Below are 24,352 nucleotides of genomic sequence, written 5' to 3'. Positions count from 1 at the left end.
GTGTAAGAGGAAACACACAGACTCCCTGAGTCTACTACATCTGATACCGACTTAGATGAGTCGGAGGGTTCCCCACGGTCCCCCTCTGAGGATGTCTCATTTTCAGACATCCTTGAGCTCCTCAAACAGAGGGAAAATTGGCCCTTCATTGACCCCTCCGAGGATGAGTCGGTATACCTGGAGGCTTTGGATCCCGACCCTCCACCTCCTGGGTGTCTCCGCCTTCGACCCACTCATGCAGGTAGTGGCTCGGAAGGCGTGGCTCCAGATTCTGTGGAACCTGTCCCCAGGAGACCATCCAAGTTCATCACGGCCCCTTCGGACAAACAGTTCCTGTCCAAAGGTGTCTCTGTGGATGCTATGGTGGTGGCGGCCACTAAGAAGGAACTGGTGGATCCTTCAGTACCTGTCCATCCTCCTAATAAGGATTCTAGGACCATGGACAGGTATGGAAAGCGGATGTTTTCTTCAGCGACCTTTGCTATGCGTTCGCTGAATTACCTTTGTCACTTCACCAGGCTTCAACGAGATATTCTCAAGGAACTGGGAGAAGTAGTCCAGGATCCTTCAGCTGCTGGGGCTCAGGAAAAGATTGCCTCTCAGCTAGCTATCCTGAATTCGATATCGAACTCCTCCATGCGGCTCATATCTTATGCAGCCGATGGAACGAGCAGGGCCGCAGGCACAGGTGTTGCTCTTAGACGCCAAGCCTGGATGCGGCTGTGTAATTTTGCAGACCCCTTTAAGGCGTCCTTCACCAACACCCCCTTTGACGGTTCGGCTTTGTTCGGACCTCAGGTGAAGGATACTTTGACCAGATGTGAACAGGACGGTAAAACTCTTTCTGCCGTTGGAGTCCAGTTTTCCACTCCTTCTAGACCATATCCAAAGGGTCAGAAGGGGGGGAAGATGTGGTTCCGTAAAGCCCAAGGAGCTACACCGGACACACGTGATCAGTTTACCCCCAGAGGCAGAGGGGGTAACAATAATAGACGCCGCCGTAGAGGCAGGGGGGGGTCCTCAGAACCAGGGCAACAGGGAGTCTCTTCCTGAGAAGCCCTTTCAGCATCCCTGAGGTGTTGCCCGACTGTCCACCCTTGGAGGCAGTCGGGAAGAATTTCGCTGTACCCAGTAGCCTGGCAATCCCTATCACAAGAGAAGTGGGTACAGTAGAATATATCCGAGGGTTACAAAATCCCTTGAAGGTTTCCGTACCTCTACAATCCCTTCCAGACATCTCACCCGGTCAAAGGGATTTGGCAAAACAGGAAGTTTCAAAACTCCTGGGAAAAAGAGCCATCCAAACAGTGCCGGCAGACCAAGTAGGATCCGGCTTCTACTCAAGATTCTTTTGGTCCCCAAAAGGACGGGAGATTGGAGACCAATACTAGACCTAAGCAGACTAAACAAGTCTGTCAGAAAGGCAAGATTCGGATGGTCACGCTGCAATCCATTCTGCCCTTTCTGGGCAAGGACAACTGGATGTGCTCGATAGACCTTCAGGATGCGTACTATCATATAAAGATTCACAGGCGCTCCAGAAGGTTTCTCCGCTCGGCTGGGAGCCAGTCATTACCAATTCAGAGCACTGCCCTTTGGCCTCACTTCAGCCCCAGAGTGTTCACCAAATGCATGGCAGTGGTCACAGCTCACCTGAGACGTCGAGGATTCCAGGTGTTTCCTTATTTGGACGACTGGCTCCTCTCCGCCACCTCCAAGGATCAGCTTCTTCGGTCCAGAGACTACACCTTACAGCTTTGCAAGAGTCTAGGAATTTCGTGAATTTCGAAAAATCCTCTCTGCTGCCTTGCCAATCTATCACCTTTATAGGCGCAGAGTTAAATACCGTCAAAATGTTAGCCAGGCTAACAAATCAAAGGATTCTGGACATCCAGAAATTTGTTCAGCTTCTGTTACAAAGCAACAAGGTCAAAGCCAGGTTTGTCTTGAAAGTTCTAGGCCTAATGGCTGCAGCCATTGTTCTTCTTCCACTGGCTCGCTTCCACATGCGTCTCCTGCAGTGGATGTTGTTCACGCAGTGGTCGTACCACGATCTGCCCATGAGACACGAGATCTTAGTGACACAGTCTTGCAGGGCTCATCTACGATGGTGGATATCTTCCCCTCTTCTTCATCAGGGCCGACCCTTTGTTCCCCTCCTCCAGTTGCCACAGTCACCACGGATGCCTCTCTGATCGGGTGGGGGCATTATCAGGGCAGGATGGTCCACGGACGTGGCAACCCATAGAATACCACCTGCACATAAATGTCCTGGAGATGAGAGCAGTGCTTTTAACGTTGCAAGCCCTCGATGACTTTCTTCCCACAGGGACTATTGCAGTACAGACGGACAACATGTCCGTGGTCTGGTACATCAACAAACAGGGCGGAACCAGGTCCTATCCCTTATGTCGAAGCTCTCAGACTTTGGCAATGGGCGATCTCTTCTCAGCGGTTTCTGATAGCAACGCACATCCCGGCAGGTCCAACCTATTGGCGGACAGGCTAAGCAGATCTATTCTGATGCCTCACGAGTGGTCTCTCAATCAGTCTGTAGTGGATCAGATTTTTCTGAAGTGGGGCACCCTTGTTGCGATCTTTTGCTACCCTCAAAACAGCAAGTGCCCAGATTACTTCACACTATTTCCTCTTCCAGGCCAACCCTTGAGAGACTCTCTAACCCAGGATTCTCCTCGTTGACTTCTTTATGCTTTTTCTCCTTTTCCATTGATTCCACAAGTTATTCAGAAAGCCACCGCTTTGAGAGCCAAATTGATCCTCATTGCTCCATATTGGCCTCGACAAATTTGGTTTCCGTCTCTACATCATCACCTTCTGGTGCAGCCCTGGCATCTGGACCCAGTTCCGGATCTTTTGATCCACCAGTCGGGTCAGCAGCACCGGGCCATTCATTCTCTCAACCTCACTGCTTGGTTACTCCACTTCCTTCCCTAGCCAGGCTACCAATGATTTCTGACTCAGAGACATTTTAGTGTCTTCTTTAAAGTCGTCCACTAGAACTGTTTATGCTAGCAAGTGGCGACGTTTTCTATTTGGGCAAACGCCAGAAATATTGATCCTTTCACCGCTCCTATACATTCTGTTTTGGATTTCCTGGCGGAGGTTTTTCATTCGGGATCTTCATCATCTACAGTCAAAGTACAACTGGCTGCTATTTCCAAATTTCATGTTGGCTTGCAGGACAATAACATCATGTCTCATAGGTTATGCAAAGCCTTTTGAGAGGAGTTTTCTCCTAAAACCGCCTGTGAAACATCCTCCTCCGCAATGGGATCTGAACTTAATGTTGGCATCCCTAATTCTACCTCCTTTCGAACCGTCTGCTACGTGTTCTTTAAAGTTGTTGACATGGAAAACTATATTTTTGCTGGCTGTTACTTCTGCAAGAAGAGTTTCTGAGATTCAGGCCCTCTGTATTCGTTCACCTTATCTGGTGTTTCATAAGGATAGGGTTTCGCTCAGAACTAACCCTTCCTTTCTTCCCAAGGTTGTATCTCAAGCCAATATTAACCAATCTATTGATCTACCAGTTTTCTTTCCTAACTATTCTGACAGAGCTGAACAGAAGCTGCATTTTTTGGATGTTCATCGTCAGCTCAGGTGCTACTTACGTAGGACTAAACAAATTAGAAAATCAGACCAATTGTTTGTCTCCTATGCAGAAAACAGGTTGGGTCTTCCAGTGTCTAAAGTGACCTTATCTAGATGGTTGACTTCCACCATTTCCTATGTGTACTCTCTAAGGGGCAAACAACTATCTTCTAAGCCAAAAGCACATTCGACCAGGAGTCTATCCACTTCTGTAGCCTTTCAGGATAGACTTCCCATTGACACTATTTGTGCAGCAGCTACTTGGGCCACGCCTCATACCTTTGTGTCTCATTACAAGTTGGATTTGGCCTCCAGAGATAGGGCCAGTTTTGGTTCCACTGTTCTCAAGAGTCTGTTCCATTGAGCCACCCGGGATACAGGTGCTAGGGACGCTGTCCCATCCAGCAGAATGAAGGCGAGATTGACAACTTAACATTTAGAAGTTATGTACCTACCATAACGCTCCATGTTAGTTGTCTTCTCTCGCTTCTTTCTTGCCCTCCCTCCTTCCCCCTGGCCTGGACAGATCTTGGAGAGTTCCTATTAGATTGCTTCCTCTGGAGCATTGTTATGAGGAGTTCTTTTAGGAACCATGGTTCCTAATTATATTAGGATAAGTCTTTAGCAGGGTTAGTTAGCTGCCAAACGAGATCTGAGGTAGTTCCGCCTTGCATCATGGGATATAGGGTTGCCTCGAGCTGGTAAAAGGAGTTCTCGAGCTAAAGCTAGTGCCGAGTCGGAGCCGAGGATCGGCTCCGAACCCATCCAGCAAGAAAGAAGGCGAGAGAAGACAACTAACATGGAACGTTATGGTAGGTACATAACTTCTAATTCCTCTCATTCCCCTGCCTGCTACAGGAGTTTCTGTGGTGGGCAAAGGCATGTCACCAAAACATGGGACTGCCCTTCACTCTACCCCCTGCCAGCCAAACCTTAACAACAGACGCATCAGATTATGCCTGGGGGGCCCACATGGCAGGAAGATGCATTCAGGGCTTATGGACACCAAAACAAATGCATCTGCATATCAACCAGAAAGAGATGCTAGCTGTTCAAAATGCTCTAACAGCCTTCAAGGACTTACTTCATCCAGGACAACTTTTGATAAAGACGGACAACATCACGGTCATGTGGTATATAAACAAGCAAGGGGGCACACACTCATACTCCCTTTGCAGATTAGCCATGGCACTGTGGGACACAGCCTTGACCTAACAGATGCATTTTCAAGCTCAATTCCTGCCAGGAAAACAAAACACTCTGGCAGACGATTTAAGCAGAAAACTTATGGATCCTCACGAGTGGAAACTAAATCCACAAGTCTTCAGCATGATAACAGAGAAGTGGGGGAGCCCAGACATAGATCTATTTGCCTCTCCTCAAAATTATCAATTGAAAAGATTCTGCACAAGGAGTTGTCACAGACAAGCATGGAAAGTGGACGCCCTGTCCTTCAGTTGGAAAAACCTATCAGTTTACGCCTTTCCTCCTCTGCCTCTTCTACCCAAGGTCCTCCTAAAAGTCAGACAAGAGAAACCAAAGATGATATTAATTGTCCTGGACTGGCCCCGCCAATACTGCTACCCAATCCTAAGGAACTTGGCTCAATACCCAGCTTGGACCTTACCTCAAAGACCACAACTACTGTCCCAGCAAAACAGTCAGATCCTGCACAATTAACTACAGACTCTGAACCTGGCAGCATGGCTAATCATGTAGTCATACAAATAACACCTCTCAGTAAAGCTGTGATGGATGTCATTTTGGTAGCCAGAAGGCCTAGTACTAGAAAATCTTATGTTGACAAATGGAAGAGAGTCTGTGCTTGGAATCAAGCACAAGGAACTGATACAGCAGAACCCAATATTCCTCAGATATTACAATACTTAACTGAGATGCTTGACAAAGGCCTATCTTTCTCATCAATCAAAATCCATGCCTCTGCCATTTCGGCTTATTACAATACAGAGCCACCAATCTTTTCTCATCCTTTACTAAAGCAGTATCTTAGAGGAGCCAAAAATTTAAAGGCCTCCTAGAAGATCACCGTTACCTGCATGGGACTTCAATTATGTGTTGGAAAAGCTCACCCTGCCTCCATTTGAGCCAGCTGTTACTGCTGATCTAAAGTTCTTATCATGGAAAACAGCTCTGCTACTAGCAATTACTTCAGCAAGAAGAGTTTCTGAGCTACAGGCCCTGATGGCTGTAGAGCCTTTTATCATATTTTACCCAGACAGGGTGTCTCTGCGGACAAATCCTACTTTTATGCCTAAGGTGGTTTCCAGTGTGGCTCTTAACCAGACAATTTATCTGCCAACTTTTTATCCAAATCCGCAGAATAAGGGGGAGAGAATTCTGCATTCCTTGGACGTACACAGACAGCTAAGATTCTACTTGAGCAGGACAAAAGCTCTAAGAAAAACTGAGCAATTACTAGTGTCATATGCTGCAGGATTAGAAGGAAAGGCTATTTCAAAGCACACAATTTCAAAGTGGATAAGCCACTGCATCCATTTCTGCTACTTACACCATGGTAAACCTGTGCCCAAGGGCATTAGGTCTCATTCCACCAGAGCTGCTGCTACTTCAGCAGCCTTTCTCAGAGGAGTACCAACCAAACACATTCTAGAGGCTGCTACTTGGAGTACTGTTCACACCTTTACAAAGCATTACCGTTTGCCTCTCTACTCTAAGTCCAGGGTAGGCTTTGCCACTGCAGTGCTGCAGGGCCTTATAACCGCACCTAATGCTGTTTAGCTCCAGCCTCCCAACCATAGCTTTGGGATTCTACCCAAATGTAGTGACTGAAACAGTGAAACACGAAGAACATAGTACAGTTGTGTACACTTACCATAAATGTAGATGTTTGAGTGTATTCACTGTTGCAGTCCAGGTTACTCTCCCACCATCTCCCTGTCATTCTGAAGTTTATCTTTCCTTCTCTGTCTTCTACAGCCTGTGTGGTGTATTTACTTGGGGGCACCTGACATCTGGAGCAAGAAAAACTAAAGTAAATGGTGTCGGCTGCATGTTTTATACCCCTGATGACCTAACGTCATGGAAGAGAAGACGGCAACCGACGCAGGACCCAAGACTTTGGAATTCAGGCCGACTGAGGTCAACCTGCCAGCAGATTACCCAAATGTAATGACTGCAGCAGTGAATGCACTCGAACATCTACATTTATAGTAAGTGTACACAACTGTACTTTCTCTGTCCGTGGAAGATCTCCAGGAGCTGCACTTCCCAGTTGGACCTGGAGAGTGGGTTCGGATCTCACCAAATGCGACTCTGCCTCTTGGAGCTTTTGCAAAAGTGAGTTTTGATCCTGCCTGCCTTGGAGTGTCTGTTTTCTGCGCCAGAGATTCCCTTGACCTCAGACTACTTTTTTGTATGATCCAGTGATTTCTTTGGATCAGGGAAAGGGTGCCTTTGAGGTTATCAAAAGGGTAATGACAACATCCTAATCTCTGACACAGTCTGTTCGGGATCTTCCTCCCTCTTCTGGGCCGGTGACTTCACCTACTCACTTAACCCTTCTTCAGGATGTCCAGCAAGTGCCTCTGCTGAAACTTCCCCAGATTACCCCACTTGCAAAATGAAGCATCTGGACTCCCCGGAAGAGTCGGTCACATCTGATAATGGCCTCGATGATGAGAAGGGCCCCCTTGGTCGCTTCCTGAAGATGTTTTCTTCAGAGACATCCTGAAAATGTTAAAACAGACAGGTGACTGGCAGTCCACAACCCCTTCAGCTGAGGAGTCAGTATACCTGAAGGCTTTTGGGTCTCGCCCTTCCACCTCCTCGGTGACCCCTCCTTCCAATGAGCTTATCTAATTAATCTCTCTGAAGGCTTGGGAAATCTCAGACTCCATAGAACCTACTCCTATGAGGCCAAATAAATATATTCCTACCCCTTTGGATAAGCCTGTCCTTACAAAAGGTGTAGCAGTTAATTTCATGGTTGTGGTGGTGGCCACAAAAAAGGAACTATCTGAGACCAGTTCTACTCTCCATCCCCCAAATAAAGATTCTAGGATCATGGATAGATATGGGAAGCGTGTCTTTTCATCAGCAACCTTTGCCTTATGGTCGCTGAATTACTTACCACACTTTACTAGACTACAGAGGGAGCTGATAAAGGAATTATCGGACTTTCTCCAAGGAGTTGTACCTGATCAGGTTGCAGACAAGGAAACCTCTCCGCTCGCCACCCTAAATTTGGTTGTGAACTCTTCCATGAGACTCATCTCATATGTAGCAGATGGAACGAGTAGGGCAGTGGGTTCAGGCATCTCACTTAGGAGGCATGCCTGGATGCACCTTTGTGATTTCACAGAGCCCTTCATGTCTGCCTTCGTTAACTCCCCTTTTGATGGCCCCTCTCTCTTTGGGCCCAAAGTTAAAAAAATGCTCACCAGTTGTGAACAGGAAGGTAAGACCTTATCTGCCGTTGGAGTATGTTTTTCCACACCCACTAAACCCTTTCCCAAAGGTCAGAGAGGTAGTGGAAAGATGTGGTACAAAAAAAATCACAAAGGTCTTTCCAAAACACACAGGGTGAAAGTTCCCCTAGGGTAGAGAGGGGGAACAGCAATGGAAGACGCTGCACTCACGGCAGGGGAGGCCCGTAGAGTGAGGGCTAAAGAGAATCTTTCTTTGGTAAGCCCTTTGAGCATTCCTGAGGGAGTGCTCGATTGTCTGCCTGTGGAGACAGTCGGTGCCGATTGACTCTGCACCTTCATACCTGGCTAAAAATAAATGACAAATGGGTGCAGAACATAATACCCAGGGGTTACGTCATTCCCTTTCCCTTCCCCATTCCCAAAAACAAAACCGTTCCAGACATTCCACCCAGTCAAAAGGAACAAGCAACCTTAGAAATTCAAAAATTGCTAAAAAAGATTCATCCAAGAAGTCGCTGCACACCAGAGAAGATTCGGAGCTTATTCAAGATTCTTTTTAGTTCCAAAGAAAACTGAGGACGGGAGACCCATTCTGGATCTTAGCAATCTAAACAAGTCAGTAAAAAAAGAGCATGTTATGGATGGTGACACAGCAGTCAATATTTCCTTTCTTGAAAAAGACAATTGGATGTGGTCTATAGACCTAAAGGATGCGTACTACCGTATACGGATGGAAAGGCGGTCCAGAAGGCAGTTGCCCTTCTGACTAGGAGCCACTCACTTGCAATTTTCAGCTCTGTCCTTTGGTCTCATTGCACCCCCCCCCCCCCCCCCAGAGTGTTCACCAAATGCATGGCATTAGTTGCGGCTCACCTGAGACGTCAGTGATTCCAGGTGTTTCCATATCTGAATGACTGGCTTATAGCAGCTCCAACCAGGCATCTTCTGCTACAAGCCATGGACTGCACGCTGCAATTCTGTTCCTCTCTAGGGATTACAGTAAACTACGAAAAATCCGCTCCACGGCCGTGTCAGAACTTGGTCTTTATAGGAGCAGCAGTAGAGACAAAGCAGATGATAAAACTTCCACAAGACAGAGTAGTCTATTTTTGGTATTGTGCAAGAATGTTGATCGGAAATAAAACAAACATATGCCAAACTAATTTTTAAAGTACTTGGCAAAATGACTGCCTCAGTTGTCCTCATTCCCTTAGCTTGACTTCACATGAGAATACTTCAGTGGTTACTTTCAATGAAGTGGTCAATTCTAGAACTACCAAAGACACACAAAGTTATAAATTCATGCAGAAAGGATCTTCAGTGGTGCAGTCATTCTCCTGTGGTATCTCAAGGCAGTCACTTTATTCCTTCCCAGCTACAAGCCTCAGTGATCACAGATGCTTCCCAGATTTTTTTGGGGGGGGCATTATCTAGGGAACACAGTTCAAGGCATCTGGCATCAACACAAGGCCCATTTGCATGTAAACATCCTGGAGAATGAGGCCTGTGCTTTTAGCACTGCAAGCATTTCAAGAATCCCTCCCACTGGGGACGATAGCATCCAATCAGACAAAATGTCTGTAGTCTGGTACATAAACAAGCAAGGGGGAACCAAATCTTACCCCATTGTCAGGAAGCCGTAAGGGTCTGACAATGGGCAACATCTTCCAATCACTTTCTGATAGCAATGCACATCCCGGGGAGATCCAGCGTAATTGCAGACAAATTGAGCAGAGCTATACTTGTGCCTCACAAGTGGTCCCTCAATCAAAAGATTGCAGAAGAGATTTTCTTTAAATGGGACCAGCCTTTCTGCAACCTTTTTGCATCACCCACCAATGCCAAATGCAGCAACTACTTGCCTTGATCCCCCCTTCAGGAGAATCTCCAAGGGATGCACTTGTTCATGATTGGCGTCCAGGAGTTCTTTATGCCTACCACCAATTCTTCTAATACCCAAACTACTACAGAAAGCAAGTTTGTTTGGTCTTGACAAGTCTGGTTCCCCTTCCTTCTGCCTCATATTCAGGATGAACCATGGATTCTGGATTCGATTCCAGATCTTCTGACTCACCCATCAGGAATGGTTCATCCCAATCTAAACAACCTCAAACTGACAGCTTGGGTGCTCCAATTTCCCCTGATAGCCAGGTTTCCTTCCCTTTCCTCTCTTGTAAGACACATTTTAATTTCTTCACGCAAGTCATCCACATGAAAACTGTACAAGGGAAAATGGAAGAAGTTTGTTGTATTCACTAATTCTAATCAGATTGATCCCTTTACTGCTCCTCTACATTTTATACTAGATTTCTTGGCTAAACTTTTCAGCGAAGGTGCTGATGCAGCTACTATTAGAATTCAATTGGCAGTGATTTCATACTTTCATATAGGAGAAAATGGCTACGGAATCATGTCAAACAGGCTTTGTAAAGCCTTCTTGAAAGGAACTACACTTGTAAGGCCTCCGTACAAAGACCCATCCTCACCTTGGGATCTAAATGTTGTGTCATCACATATTATCTATCCTCCCTTTGATCCTTCTGCTAGCTGTGACTTAAAATTTCTTTCTTGGAAGATGATGATTTTAGTAGCTATCACCTCAGCAAGGAGTTTTTCAGAATTACAAACTTTTGTCTGTCAGACCACCATACTTGATTTTTCATAAGGACAGAATTTCTTTACGCTTCAACCCCTCCTTTCTGCACAAGGTTGTATCTGAAAGTAACCTCGGTCAATCTATTGAGTTAAAGGCATTCTTCCCAAATTTTCAGAAAATTGGAGAATATTCGTTACATCTGTTGGACTTTAATAGACAGTTACGTTTTTACCTTCATAGAATTGCAGAATTCAGAAAATCAGATCAGCTATTTGTTTTCTGTTCTGACACTGAAAAAGACTTACCCAGTACCTAATGTTAACTTATCCAAATGGCTCTCTGAATGCGTTTCCTTTATTTACAATTCTAGGAACGAGACTCTCCCAGTACCTGTCAAAGCTCATTCCACCAGGGCAATGGCTACTTCTTCAGCTTTCCAAGCAAGGCTTTTTTTGGACAGTGTCTGTGCTGTAGCCACCTGGGTAAGCCCTCATACATTTATTACTCATTACGAAGTAGATTTGGCCTGCTGGAGTTAGAGCATCCATTGGTTCTGGAGTCCTGAGGAATATTCTCTCATGAGCCACCTAAGAGTTGGGTAGCTTGGGACGCGGTCCAACAAATGAGAATAAAGGCGAGATTGACAAAATCATATAAAGAAGTTATGTACTTCCTATAATGTTCCATGTGTGTTGTCCATCTCTGCCTTTATTCTCACAGTCCACCCACCTAGTCCCTGCCTATGCTCCTGGGAGACTGGGTAGTAGTAATTGGATATACTTTGGACTCTATAGTCTCAGAAACCATTTATTCTTCTTATATTATAAATATTTTTATCTACAACCTTAATTCTACCAGTGTTTTTTTTTTTCCCTCATGGGCAAACAAGATCTGAGGGTTTAGGGAACTGCATTATGGGTAGTAGAGAATGCTCATGAGCTTTGCTGAAGGCCTCAAGCTTATGAAAAAAGGCCAAGATGGATCCAATGGATCGGATCTGACCCTGCAAGTGAGAGTAAAGGGCGGAGATGGACAACACACATGGAAAGTTATGGTAAGTACATAACTTCTTTTTTTCACTCCCAAAACATTCTCATCTGAAGTCAAACATTACTCCCATAATAAAACTGAGATTGAAATTGTAACAAGTGGTAAACTAGTGAGTACTACCATAGACAGACTCACATTCGACCAACACATATATATAATGCTATTAAAAAGACTCATTACAAACTAGGGACACTTTATAGACCCAAAAGTTTTATGGATCCATACACCAAAAGGACGTTAGCAAACACCTACCCTGCTCCTCCTCCTACTCTACGGTGCTCTAAATTTTCTAGTCTACATGCCACACTCAAAATAAACTTCAGTCATGTTATCACAAAATTATTAAATTTACAGCAGGCTCAACATCCCGTACCCATCATTGCAGTGCTCTTAGAGTTAAACTGGCTAGAATTCCCCCACCATCTATACTTCCTACAACTTTCAATTACACAAAAACTAATACCCAAACCTGATAGCTGTCCCGTCTTAAAATCTATTCTGCAAGCCTACATTCCCACCAGAAACGTCTATTCTGCTGATAGACTACTTATAGGCATACACAAACCCAGTAAAAGAGCTGGCCAGTGTCTACTCTTATGCCATAGTTAAGCTATGGAACAACCTACCAAACAATGTCTCCAGTGTAGAGAATACCAAAAAGTTCAAGCTTGCTCTCAAAAACTACCTTTTCAACTTTTGGGCCTGCCTTTGCCCTACAACCAACATTTAATCTCCACCTACCTATGTTTTCTTGGTCTCTCTCTCATCCCCAACCTTCTAACCCCCTACTAACTTTTCTTTTTCCCTCTCATTTTACATCCTTATCTCACGTCTTAATTCTTCTTGACACAACATGTCTTACAAATCCCCCCAATAACTTATTCTTACTTTTAAACTTAAACTTTCACTTCTATCCATACCTCTCAACCTGGAAACATCAAAAATCTAGACAGAGGACCATGAGAACTAGGTACAACTGGCCAAAAATCTGTATGCTGATTAACATTGAATTTGCACATACAATTATGTGACCCCCCCCCCCACACCTACTTTAAAGGAATTGTGGGATAGCAACATGAATATTGAAGTCAGTAAATAATAATGGTAGACATTTGAATTTCAGACTTCATATTCTACAGAAAGTACATACTAATAAAAATATGTTATTCTATCAACTTTCTAAGTTAATAAGAGCAATATTTAAAAGTTTTCTCTATTTTCAGACCTTCCTCACCCATTATTCTTGGCTTTGTTCAGAATTGTGCAGCAAAGAAAGTAATGTGTATGTCCCTAAGCTAGGGATATATCACAATTTTTGATAAGCTGATCATTTCAGAAAGTAATATAATGGTGAGACCAAAGATAACACATGACTATAGCTAGTAAAGTCTGGCATCAAGGCAGTAGTCAGGCATACTCTTTGTACTCAAATGTGTACAGTTTTTTTTCAAAATACCTCTCAGAATCATTATGGCTTCCAGGTCAGAATATTTCTACAGCTGTGTAAGCAAGTGTGCCACATAGCCTGTACTTGCTTGTCCAGAGACAGGAATACTCATTTGAAAACAACTAAGCAAATATTTATTAAGAACATGTGGACAAACTGATGAAATGTGTATATTTTTAAATGCAAAACAAGCTGAGCAATTAACAACACAAGACTCTCAGTACAAAATGAACATTTCTGGATGAACTCCTGATTTCTTTCACCAGATCCATGACGAGTCACGGTCTGCTCAAAGGCCAGTCTGCTGGAACTATTATTTCAGGATAACTCTATATCTGCTGTGATGCACTAAAACCATCTCTGGATGATCACCACAATGCTTCATCAGAGGACTGTATGTGTTTTTGTATTGTAAATTTGAGCGTATGAGCATGATGTTCATCGTGTTTCACTGCTGCAGTCATTACACTTGGGTTATCCTGCCATCAGGCGTTCCCGCAGTCGGCCAGAGTTCCAAAGTCTTGGTCCGGCGTCGGTTGCTGTCGCTTCTTCCCTGACGTCAGTGCGCCAGGGGTATATAAGGTGCAGCCGACGCCATTTTCTCCAGTCTTTCTTGCCGCGCGGTGCCCGAAGCAAAAGCAGTTCGCAAGTGCCGGTCGGCCGACTCCTGAGATTCGAATTTCAGAACCGAAGTCTTCAATAAAGCTAAGTACCCCATTGGGGAAACTTTTTCTTGCCTCAGACCAATGTCAGTAAAAGTTAATAATTGTATTTCTTGTGGGAAGAAAATACCTCATAAGGATTTTCATTCTTACTGTATTCCATGCCTAGGCCCAGACCACGACGTCACTAGTTGTCAGTTTTATGCTAGATTTAACAAGCGCACTATTAAACGTCGGTTTGACTTTGCTCGACATTACTTTGGCCGAAGGTTCAATTATACCATGCCGTCGGAACAACCGACGACCGGAATACACAAAAAACGGAAAGACAAGGATAAGGACAGGCATCCGAGGTCCGAAACTGACGACGAAGCCTCTTCTTGGCCAGTCGCCGGTTCTCAGTGAGGCACTTTCGCAGCCCCTGACACCCACTACCTCAGTGCCACAGGCCGCCTCCGACTCCCACGTGGAGATGGCTAGGCCTCTGGAAACTCAAGGTATTGGGCCTACAGAAACCAACCCCTCAGATGGGTCCGGAGCCGCAGAGCAGGCAATGGCTTCTGAGGGTGTTTTCAGACCTTCACAGCTTACCATTAAAACTACAGCCAAGTCTAAAACTCCATTAAAGACAAAGAAGCAAGTACAGCACTCACCTGGACAGGCCTCCATGCCTAAAACGCAGATGCTCAAAATGGCTGAAGACTTAATTACTCTGATCAGGGGTTCCCATCCCCCTCCTGATAAAAGGCCTAGGCAGGATAACAGACTATGATTCCTCTGACCAGGTTTCCATTTCTTCTGATTCCTCTTCAGACCAGGGATACTCCTTATCCCCCTATGAGGATTCTGATACTGAAGAATCAATTCCTTCAGCCTCTCCTCCTGACGATTACTCTTTTGGGGAAACTTTACATGCCATGAGGGAGCATTTCCATTGGGAGGGCCAGGATTACTCAGAATCCAAGAAAAGGCTCAGAGATTTTCTTTTATTGCCTCAGCACAGGCCCCTTGCTATTCCGCCAGTGTTAGATATTGTGGATGATGTGTTCTCTGAATCCAGTTTAAATCCTGATTCTTTGCCCCCTGCTCCAGTCAAACCAGACAGGTACTACAGAGTCCCTGACTCTCACAAATTTCTTTATAAAAACCCTGTTGCTGACCCAGAAACTATTTCCCAGGGTCCCAAAGGGGTAAAGGCTTCCAGGGCCAAAAATCCAGTTCCCTGTGACAGGGATTCTAGAGCATTAGACAGATGGGGGACGAAAGTTTACACTTCTGCAACTTTAGCAGTGAGGGCTTTAAATTGCCATTTTCACATGCTTAAATACCAACAATATTTAATGTCTCTGTTAAAACAGAAAATGCTTACAAGTTCAGAACATCCTGACTATAAGGAAATGCAGGATTTATTGCATGCAGCTGAACAAGTGGGAAAACATACTCTGCAATGTGGTTTTGATTCATTTGAGGCTTCTTGTAGAGCAGCAGTTACAGGATCTGTGATTCGAAGGCATGCTTGGTTAAAAGAACAAGGTTTACCTGATCATGTTAAAGCAAAATTATTGGATGCACCTTTACAGCAGGATAGTTTATTTGATGTTAAGGCAGAAGAGGTATTAAAGAAAATGGAGGATAAGGCAAAATCTATGCAAACAGTAAAAGATTTCTTACAGGTACAGCCACCACGATTTAGCAGAAATTGGCCTTCTAAAAATTAGTCCTTTCCAGTGTCAGACAGACCACAAAGAGGCAGATACTGACGCCCAAGAGGCAGATCTCAGCCCCAAGGCTCTTACAGACTACGACAATGGGGTGCTTCAACCCCAAAAGGAGGGGAAGCCAAGTCTCAACCTTATAGGAAACAGTCCCAATGACTTCCCCCTTCAATTGCCAAGCACTTACCTTTTGGCAGCTCCCTTGGAGGGAAAACTAGCACTTTTTTCACAAAATTGGCATATAATCACCCAAGACAAATGGGTTCTGAATATTATGTCTCAAGGTTACAGGTTCCACTTTCACACTTTACCAAGGCTAAAAGGAATGCCAGACCTGCCACAAAGTCAGTGGGCAGAGGCACAAAAACAAATTACAGCCCTCATGGACATGAGAGCTATTCAAAAAGTGCCGCAACAGGAGCAAGGACAAGGATTTTACTCAGGACCTTTCCTGGTCCCCAGAAAGGACAAAGCCTGGAGACCCATACTGGACCTTTCTACTCTAAATACTTACCTGGATGTTCCAAAATTCAGAATGTTGACACTACAGCAGCTTCTTCCCATGCTGGGCAAGAAGGCTTGGCTTGTTACTTTGGACCTCAAAGAAGCATACCTGCATGTCCCTATCAGGCAAAATTGCAGAAGATAACTCAGATTCATAGCTGGTTCAATGTATTACCAATTCTCTGCACTGCCCTTTGGCTTATCTACTGCGCCCAAGGTCTTCACAAAATGCCTGGCACCAGTAATTGCATTTTGCAGACAAAAAGGAATTCAAATATATCCATACTTGGGACGACTGCCTTATTCAAGCAGAGAGCAAGGACATTCTTCTACAGCATCTGGCGTTTGTAAAGAGATTATTAATTTGCCTAGGGTACACAGTAAACGAAAAGAAGTCAAAACTAGTGCCCTCACAAGAGATAATATTCCTGGGTGCCAGCTTAAATACAGCGGCCCATATGGCTTATCTCACACCAGACAAGCAAAGACAACTGACTCAGTACTTTCATTTGATAGTAACAACTCCCTGCAAGAAAAATTCTGCAGACTTTGGGGTTCATGGCATCCTGCATACTACTAATACCATATGCCAGACTGCATATGAGGAAATTACAATGGTACCTAAAAATTGTTTGGACTCAGCACTGCCACAGTTTGGAAGCAGTAATTATTCCCTGCCTACAACAGGAGTTTACATGGTGGGCACAGGCATGTCACCTCAACAAGGGACAGCCTTTCACTCTACCCACAGCCGGGCAGACACTAACAACAGATGCTTCGGATTACGCCTGGGGAGCACACATGGCAGGAAAATGTATTCAGGGCAAGTGGGCCGCAGACTAAATGCATCTTCACATCAATCAAAAAGAGATGCTAGCTGTACAAAATGGCCTAACAGCTTTCAAGGACCTTCTGCATCCAGGACAACTATTACTAAAGACAGACAACACCACAGTTATGTGGTACATAAACAAGTAAGGGGGCACTCATTCCTATCCCCTCTGCAGACAAGCCATGACCTTGTGGAACACAGCTCTAACCTATCAAGTTCATCTGCAAGCACAATTCCTGCCAGGAAAGAAAAATACCCTGGCAGACGACTTAAGCAGAAACATCATGGATCCTCACGAGTGGAAATTAAATCCACAAATATTCAGCATGATAACACAAAAATGATGGAGCCCAGACATAGATCTGTTTGCCTCCCCAGTGAATTGCCAACTACAGAAATTCTGCAAAAGGGCTTAGCACACACAAGCATGGAAAGTGGATGTTCTCTCGTTCAGCTGGAAAAACCTACAAGTGTATGCCTTCCCACCACTGCCTCTCCTTTCAAAGGTACTCCTAAAAGCAAGACAAGAAAGGCCAAAAATGATCCTGATTGCCCCAGACTGGCCACGCCAGCAATGGTACCCAATCTTAAAGAACTTAGCTGAAGGCCCACCATGGATTTTACCTCAGATTCCGCATCTTCTAACTCAACAAAACAATCAGATCCTGCACAGCCAGCTCAAAACCTTAAACCTGGCTGCATGCCAGATTCCTTAGTGAAGCAGACTACATCTCTCTCTAAAGCTGTTATGGATGTCATTTTGGAGGTCACGAGGCCTAGCACCAGGAAGTCCTATTCAGAAAAGTGGAAGCGATTCTGTGCCTGGAACCAGGCTCAAAGCTTTGATCCTCTTGTCCCAAATATTCCTCAGATATTTCAATACTTAATTGAGATGCTGGACAAAGGCCTATCCTTTTCATCCATTAAGATCCACGCCTCTGCCATCTCGGCTCATTACAACACAGATCCTCCTATTTTCTCTCATCCATTGCTAAAACAGTACCTCAGAGGGGCTAAAAACATAAGACCACTCTGGAGAGCACCAACTTGGGACCTCAATTTTGTCTTGGAAAAACTAACTTTGCCTCCTTTTGAACCAGCAAATTCAGCAGAATTAAAATATGTCTCATGGAAGACTGCTCTGCTTCTGGCAGTATCCTCAGCACAAAGAGTCTGAGTTACAGACACTAATGGCAGTGGAACCTTTCATCATTTTTCACCAAGACAGGGTTTCTTTAAGAACAAACCCTTCATTTATGCCAAAGGTGGTATCCAGTGTAGCTCTTAACCAAACTATTCACTTGCCATCTTTTTATCCAAATCCCCAGAATAAAGGAGAGAGACTTCTGCATTCATTGGACATACACAGACAGTTATGTTTCTATCTAGACAATACAAAAGCTTTCAGGAAAACAGAGCAATTGTTTGTAGCATATGCTGCAGGATCTCAGGGAAAGGCTATTTCAAAACAGACCATTTCAAAGTGGATAGGACACTGTATCCGTTTCTGCTACACACAGCATGGGAAAACTGTACCTAGCAACATTAGGTCACATTCCACCAGGGCAACAGCCACTTCAACTGCCTACCTTAGAGTACCTACCAAGGATATTTTGGAAGCTGCAACTTGGAGTTCAGTGTATACCTTTACCAAGCATTACCACCTGCCTCTTTACTCCAAATCCAGAGCTGCCTTTGCCACTGCAGTGCTGCAGGGCCTCATAGCCACACCAAATGCTTTATAGAACCAGCCACCCAACCTCAGCTTTGGGATTCCACCCAAGTGTAATGACTGCAGCAGTGAAACACAATGAACATAGTACAGTTTTGTACCTACCATAAATGTAGATGTTCGAGTGTATTCACTGCTGCAGTCCAGGTTACCCACCCTCCATCCCCACTTTCTTAGCTGGGACTTATCTATACCTTTTTACCTATACAATCTATGTGGTATATTTGCTTGTAACTGAAGGTATTGTTTTTTTATTTTTTATGTATGTTTTTATTAGCAATATGTATTGCCTACCTATTTGGGGGCACCTGACATCTGGGGCAAGAAAAACTGAAGAAAATGGCATCAGCTGCATCTTGTATACCCCTGGCGCACTGACGTCAGGGAAGAAGCGACAGCAACCGACGCCGGACCAAGACTTTGGAATTCTGGCCCGACTGCGGGACCGCCTGATGGCAGGATAACCCAAGTGTAATGACTGCAGCAGTGAAGACACTTGAACATCTACATTTATGGTAGGTACAAAACTGCACTTTTTACTCACTGTATTTTAATTGTGCCCCTGGAGTTCTTGCATATTTTACCACTGCATATCTCTGATTACTCAAGATCTTGAGACATCATATCCCTGAAAGCAGTCCGCATAACAAAGTGAAAATAGGCCAGATATGTATATGGGTGTACTACTGTAAAACTTCAAGTTGAAAATGCCGATGTAGACATGCTAATATGCATGCATTAAAAAATAGACTTGGCGCATGTAAAGTTTACAGATTTACAACTGTCAATTACATACACACGCACACACACTCACACGCACGTACACACACACACACACACACACACACACACACACACACACAGTCTCTTACTTTCATGCACATGTTCACTCACACACGATCACTCTCACTCTTTCTCTGTCAATCTCTGGCACACACGCACACTTTTGCTTTCGTGCAAGTGTTCACTCACAAGTTCACTCTCAATCTCTTACACACAGTCTCTTTTGCTTTCATGCATGCATTCACTCACACGTGCAGACAGAAACATACACACACACCTACTTTTATGCATGCATTCACTCACACACACAAAAATGCACGCGTGAGCACACACACACTTTTCGGTTTCCTTGACTTTTGTTTTACACTCGCCAAACAGCAAAAGCACTGCTTAAGTGAAAATCACTGCTCACTCTCCCTCATACACACACACACACACACACACACACACACACACATATTCTGCTTTCATGCATGCATTCACTCACACATGCAGACAGACACATAAATACACTCATGCACATGCATACACACATTCACTTTTTTGTTTCACTCCATGCCTGGCGGCCCGGTGGTTGGGGACAGCTGGCCTAGAGGATATTTGCATTTCTCAAAAAGATGCAACACCACTAGTTCTGCTTTTTGACATAGGCATAGCTTTAACATTTTAAAACTGTCAGGAGAAAGTAAAAGCATGCCATGGACAAATACCCAAAATCAGGGACCAAATTTAAAATTAATATTTAGTCACTACAAAGTATTTAGACTGAGAATATGCATGTATTTGCAGGTGTAGTAAGGCTGTAAGTGTTCTAAAAAAAACAACTTAATTAAAAAAAAAAAATCATTAATAAACTCAGTAAATGCAGTAAAATTTTGAGGCAAATCAGAGGCAGGTAAGAGAACTAGGTGTCTGTTGTCCGGTCAAATTACAGAGAAGAAATCAGGTAATCAGAGGCTGCATCACTAAAAATAAAAACCTTAATTCCACACCTTTTCTGTTTTGCAAATTCCTATGGCAAGTAAATGAGAAGTGCATGTAACGGTCTAACTTCATTTGTAACCTTAGCTTATATCCACACTCCACAGACACAAATGTGCAAACTCTGCAGCAGTCATTTGTCTCAAAACTAAGGATGTTTTATTCAATGTTCATGTCATTAGACTGGGTATCCACTAATGCGTGTGGATGTGGGAGCAGTAATTATTAAAAAATAATTTTATTGGTATTGCTTTATCTGCCGTTTTACCTGCATCATGTGTATACATACCATACTTGCAAATATTCGTGAATCATGCCCAACGTTTCAGACAAATTTTTGCTGTTCTGGCTGCCTTACATCACAAATTACTGAGATGGTAAAATAAAATGTTCTTGACAGTTCAACTGCATCACAGCCGATTCTACTTCTCTAAGTCTTGTAGTGGGAAATTCATGGTCACGGATAATACAGGACAGGAGAACTCAGCTATAACATTAAACTTGCTTTAAAGTTAAACTTGTAAATAAAAATAAATCTGGAATTGAAGGTGCCACATGGGAATTTGTGAAACCCCCTTATTTTGCCCTCAAAAACGGTATATACCTAGCAATTCGTTATGGTTGAGAGGTATGCTGCTGTCCTGTTAACTTCCTTATTGCCTTTGCTAAATTTCTTAAATGATAAACCTTCCCTCTCCAGAACCATCAAGCGTATTGTGTTCTACTAATCCCTATTTATATACTTGAAAAATATATTTAAATGATGTTAATTTCTTTTTATCCAAAATATAAACTTGTTTATACATTCTTTATCTTCTATTGTACTACTTGTGAAATTTTGTATAACTTGATGATGTTCATCGTGTTTCATTGTTGCAGTCATTACACTTGGGTTATCCTGCTGGCAGGCTACCCACAGTCAGCCTGAATTCCAAAGTCTTGGTCCGGCGGTTGCTGTCGCCTCTTCCCTGACGCCTGTGCACCAGGGGTATAAAAGATGCAGCCGACGCCATTTGCTTCAGTTTTTCTTGCTGCGCGGTGCCCGAAGCAAAATCAGCTCGCAAGTGCCGGTCGGCAGACTCCTGAGATTTTCAAAATTGAATTTCAGATCCGAAGTCTTCTATAAAGCTAAGTACCCCGTTGGGCAAACTTTTTTCTTGCTCCAGACCGATGTCAGAAAAAGTTAACAATTGTATTTCTTGTGGGAAGCAAATACCTCATAAGGATTTTCACTCTTACTGTATTCCTTGCCTAGGCCCTGACCACAACGTTGCTAGTTGTCGGTTTTGTGCTAGATTTAACCAACGCACTATTAAGCGTCGGTACGTTTTGCTTTTCATTACTTTGGCCGAAGGTTTAACTACATAATGCCGTCGGAATAGCCGACGACCGGAGTTCATAAAAAGCGGAAATCACTGTTTGGAGCTTTTCTCCCTGGGCTGCTGCTGAAAATGGGTTTCTGACCCAGTCGGACTTTCCTGGTTACCAAATGTCAGTAAGTAAAATGTTTAGATGCTACAAACTAGGGGATGCTCACAATTTAAGGATTTTTGGGAAACCAGATTGCTTCCTAAAGGCATATGATCAACTGAAGTTTTAAGAAATTTTATCAAAAGACAAGCAGATGTCAAAGCAACTGGATACTTAAGTTGTGAAGCCAGAGAATTTTTTTTGAGTAAAAAATTTTGTTTGGTGATGAATTTATGCAAAAAGTAGAAGATACACATTTAACTGAAAGTAATCCACTGAGAGTACCGAATGAGGCAAAGAATGAATGAATGAATATTAACGTGAAATGTGGAACTAAAGGAAAAGCGTATTGTGTTCTTTGGAATCAAATGAGTATTATACAGGGATGGTAGGATAACTGCAGTTTTCTTGGGGTATAGGTAACATACTGTGATTGCTTACCATTCTCAGTTTTCAAAACATCTGTATAGAATGGGAATTTTAAAGATGTTTGGCAGATTTGTATGCAAGTTAATGTGTTTCTTGTTATTTATCTTTGACTGTTAGAATACAAGTAGACACACTTAATTTCTTTATGGGGCAGTGCCACATATAATGAAACAGACTTAGAAGAAAGTTAGTTTTATGGCAAAAATGAGTATTCATGAACAACAGTATGAATGTCTGAGACAGTTAAATAAAAGAATTGTGGAAGAGAAAGGGATAAGGTTAGGAGGACGTGGTAGTGGACAAAAAGTCTAAGTGTTGAAATATGAAAGGGTTACAGACTTAAGAGACAGACAGTACTAGATTTCATTAAGATGCACAAACCTGACGTTGTGATGCATCAACCTTAACTTTAATTCAGAAGAAAGTGTGAAAACTAAGCAAAAAGGGCTTTGCTGGATCAAAGAAAGAGAAGGATGATCACATTAATTGCGAGAGGACACCAATAATAGTCAAGCTGGAACTGGTGGAGAGGAATGTTGTAGTAAAGGATTTTTGCTTATAGAAATAATGATTGGCAAATATTTGTCACACCCTTCCAAAAAAAATGAACATAGTTCAGAGAAATCCTTGGAGGGAAAATTCTTTCACTAACACATAGTTTAGATTACCGGTGTCTGGAATCCCACACTAAACCCCAGAGGTTTAGATACAGTCTCAACAGAGTCTACATGAAGGGATTTGGTTGTATTGATATAGTGCAAGTTTGTACATGAACTCCCCAAAATATACTTAACCTCCCTGTCTGTTTTATGTATGGATACAATACTAGATTTAGGATAGGTAAGACTATACATGTCCCAGAAGCATGTACACCTAGCTTGGAACCTAGAGTTGATTGAGAATGTTGTCATATCAGCATGCACGTGCAGATTTTGAAACATGAGGAAAGGCACGAAACTAAAATCTCGAGGTTCCTAAGTTATTATTTGAAATCTCAACCTTTTCATATCTGATCTAAGCAGAAACTAAGAGAGGCCTTAGGCAGCTTATTAGAAAGTGTAGTTTCACTGGTAGAACAGTGGGACCGTTTTAAGTCAAGGTTACAGAAAGAATCAGGAAAGAGCTAGGGTTTGTGGTGAACTTGGGAGAGGGATGTACTCAAAAAGTTTGAGTCTTGAAGGACGTGCAGGTTAAAACTGACTTACAGATGCCTGATCAGAAGGGGGGAAAAAAACATGAGAAACTTGATATAAATATAAATTGGCCGTTGGAATTAATGACCATAGAAAGATGGCACTTGGATTAAGATATGTTTAAAATGCTTCTAATGATTTAAAAAAAATACATATATATATACATATATATATATATATATATATATATATATATATACACACACACACACACACACACACACACACACACACACACACACACACACACAAAGCACATATAACTCATTTTTTTGAAGAGTGATATATAGTAAACGGGTAAGCATGCTCATATCAGTCTTTGTCTGATGGAAATTCATATTTGTTTGTTGATCAGCTTCTTTGATTTAATTTTCTAATTGAATGTTACTCAGTAGATACAGCTAAACCCAATCAAGACATAAGTTTTGTTGCATCATCCATTCTGCTGTCTAGGTGGTACAAAACAGTATCTTTCAGTGTTCCTACATCTTGATGATGAAAGCCTATGAGTACTTCATGTAAAAAGCTTTTGTGTTATTGGTATTTGACAGGATTCTTTTCCTTTTCAGGACAGGTTGTGGCAACTGTCTTAGCACGTCTTCTCCCAAAAGTTGCCAGTTTTACTTTGCACATTGGTCACATCCCAGATAGCCGCGGTGGTGCAGCGGTAGCATTGTCGCCTCACAGCAAGAGGTTCTCCCGTTCGATTCTCGGCTGGAGCACCTTCTGTGTGGAGTCTGCATTTCCTCCCCGCGGTCGAGTGGCCTTCGAAATACATGCGTGAATGGGTGTACCTTCGTTGAAGGTTGGGCGTCGAGCTGGCACCTCGGCACTGTAAAAATTTACTGCCAATCAGCGGACTGGAGTTCCGCTGTGGTGACCCTTAACCGGGAAAAGCCGAAAGAAGAACATTGGTCACATCCCAGTTGTGTTACTC

At 43.4% G+C, this 24,352-nt stretch overlaps 1 protein-coding gene across 1 annotated transcript in view; it reads left to right on the top strand.

The window, feature by feature from the left end:
• The window catches only part of RAD54L2 (RAD54 like 2), a 2,252,401-nt gene that overhangs the window by 800,949 nt on the left and 1,427,100 nt on the right, over positions 1–24,352 (top strand). The gene's annotated exons all lie outside the window — the stretch shown is intronic.

This window comes from Protopterus annectens, chromosome 7.part0 (assembly GCF_019279795.1).
Source record: "Protopterus annectens isolate FY-2018-M chromosome 7.part0, PAN1.0, whole genome shotgun sequence".
NCBI classification, from domain to species: domain Eukaryota; kingdom Metazoa; phylum Chordata; order Ceratodontiformes; family Protopteridae; genus Protopterus; species Protopterus annectens.
This window is presented reverse-complemented; position numbering and strand designations above follow the sequence as displayed.